At 37.6% G+C, this 2,758-nt stretch overlaps 1 pseudogene; it reads right to left on the bottom strand.

Annotated features, from left to right (window-relative positions):
• Positions 1-2,212: 2,212 nt before the first annotated feature.
• LOC123324411 lies at positions 2,213-2,313 on the bottom strand (annotated as a pseudogene).
• Positions 2,314-2,758: the final 445 nt, after the last annotated feature.

The raw sequence follows: 2,758 nt of genomic DNA, 5'->3' as shown, positions 1-2,758 counted from the left end.
TTAGCTAATGGGAAATATCAGCCTGTGACTTGAGGTTGGCAACAGAATGAAGTTTGGTTTTTATTCCCCTGCTTCTTCTGTGCCTTGACCTCTCTTCTTCTATCAGAGGACATGGTTTATCTCAGACATCTCTCACCATGGAGCTAGCCTTTCTAGTTTCCAGTAACTTCCCTTTGTCCTTTCAGCCTACATTGTCAACAGCTTCCTGTTGCTTGTTCCTAGCTGTGGGATCTTGAAGTATTTCTGGTTGGTTTCCAGAAAACTTACTTACCCTATCTTTTAAATATGATTTCATTAAACATTTCCTTCATATTACCCACCCTAAGTGGGTTACTCTTTTATGGCAGGACCCTGAATGATACATGTCGCAATTGTGGAGAAGACATGCAAACCTATTTACATACATTTGATGCATACAGAGGATAGGACTTAGTGATGACTTAGAAATGGAGGGTGTGGAAAAGGGAGGTATCAAGGATGACTTCCAGGTTTCTGGCTTGACCAGTAGCTGAATGGAAGTATTCTTTGTAAGAGATGAAGATTCTCATCTCTAGTGGAGAATTTAGGTGGGATGGGAGCAGGTCAGGACTTCTGTCTGGACCATATTAAGTGCAACTGTCAAACTCGCCATTTCAAATTAGTCAAAAGTCAGAAGAGAAGAGTAGGATATCAGTACACATTTTGTTGAGGTGAGGGCATCAATGTCATTTCAATAGAGAACAGAACTGAACATACAACAAGGTCCAATTCTTCATGAAATTTATGGTTTACTGGGGAAGAAGTCATGAAAAAATAATGAACTACAATGTTAAATTAATCCTACACAATAAAAGTACCAGCAGGTATAAGATTATATAATGAGGGGTGCCTGGGTGGCTCAGTCGGTTAAGCATCTGTCTTTGGTTCAGGTCATGATCCCAGGGTCCTGAAATTGAGCCCCATGTTGAGCTCCCTGCTCAGTGGGGAGCCTGCTTCTCCTTCTCCCTCTGCCCCTCTCCCTGCTTGTGAGTGCGCTCTCTCTCTCTCAAATAAATAAATAAATAAAATCTTTTAAAAAAGATAATATAATGAGATGACGATGTATTTTAGAGGTTGAAAGAGGTGACAGCTAATGTTACATCCCAATAGAGACATGCTGAATAGATGAAAAGATGGAGGAAAACTATTCTAGGCAGTTGAAACAGTATTCGTCTTAAATCTCTGTGGAATAAAGGACATTAGTTCACTTGAGAAAATAAAAATTGGCCATTGTGGCTGAAGATTAGTGAGCAAAGGAGGAAGTAGCATGAAATTAGGTTGCTGAGGCTGACAGAAAACCAGATTATTAGGTCATGACTGTTAGGTTCTGACTATTAGGATGCTCTTTGCCGCTTAGTCCTAAAGCATCTTAACTTTAATGTAAATCTTAAAATGACCACAAGTGTCATTAAAACTCCACTTTTAGATCTTATACCGTGCACATCAGATAAAATTGGGATACTCAATGTTGTTCAAATTATTTTACAATTGGGCCAATTGACTAATCTATTTTTTAGAAAAACACTACTTGGTAAGGGCATCGATGGAAAAGAGAGAGTATATTTGACAAATCACATGGCAAACAAAACCGTACAGGTCTAATATTTATGTATGTCCTTATACCTTAAATTGAACTTCGCAAATTGGAAATTATTTTTGGTTTTCCCTTCAGGTACCCTTACTCTTTATGACTTATTACATATGAAAAAACAAACCTATCATATAGAAGTACTGGGAAATAAAACCCTGAATATTACTTATAGTTTATACTGGACATTTTTGCTAGGACTTCAACACTAAATTTAGTTATCCTAGTCTTTTTGCAAAAGCTAGTGTTTTTACTAGTTTAGTAGAAGATGTTCATATCTAAACCTGAGATTGCTTGGGGTAACTTACTGTGGTACCCATAACAAACACACAATTAACAAATTATAGCTCTATTCAAGGATGATACATTTATTCTTCAAATGAAGAAAAAATAAAAAAGAAATATTTTCAAAAAGAGCTAATTCTTATACAGTGCTACTCTATGTTAGGCACTGTTTCAAAATCTTCATATATATTAAATCATTTACTCCTTGTAAAAATCCTATGAGGTAGGAACTCTTACCATCAGCATTTAGAGATGAGGCTACTCAATCACAGGTAGTTACTTAACCTGTCTAAGGATGCCCAGGCAGTACACTGTAGCGGGAAATTCAATGTGACGGTCTTGCTTTAGTGTGTCATCCTTGTGCAGGCACCATGCTAATCTTCTCGGTATCATTTCAATTTTAGTATATGCATTGCCAAAGCGAGTATGACAGTCTTGTTTTAGAATTCTCCATCTCAGCTCTCACCAGTTGGTATTTTTCTTTAATGGAAGAAGATCTATTCAGGGAAAGTAAAATATCATATTATTGAATAGGTCTTAGATTAACTTATCAGTGATATTTTCTTTTTTTTTTCTTTTTTTTTTTTTAAAGATTTTATTTATTCATTTGAGAGACAATGAGATAGAGAGAGAGCATGAGAGGGGGGAAGGTCAGAGGGAGAAGCAGACTCCCTGCCGAGCAGGGAGCCCGATGCGGGACTCGATCCCGGGACTCCAGGATCATGACCTGAGCCGAAGGCAGTCGCTTAACCGACTGAGCCACCCAGGCGCCCCATCAGTGATATTTTCTTGAGCAACAATGTCAAAGAATTGAAAACTTATGCATGTTATAGAAATGGATAAAACTGGTCAGTAGTTCTTATAACT

Source organism: Neomonachus schauinslandi, chromosome 3 (assembly GCF_002201575.2).
Source record: "Neomonachus schauinslandi chromosome 3, ASM220157v2, whole genome shotgun sequence".
NCBI classification, from domain to species: Eukaryota; Metazoa; Chordata; class Mammalia; order Carnivora; family Phocidae; genus Neomonachus; species Neomonachus schauinslandi.
Note: the sequence above shows the minus strand (reverse complement) of the source record. Positions and strands in the feature narration are given on the sequence as shown.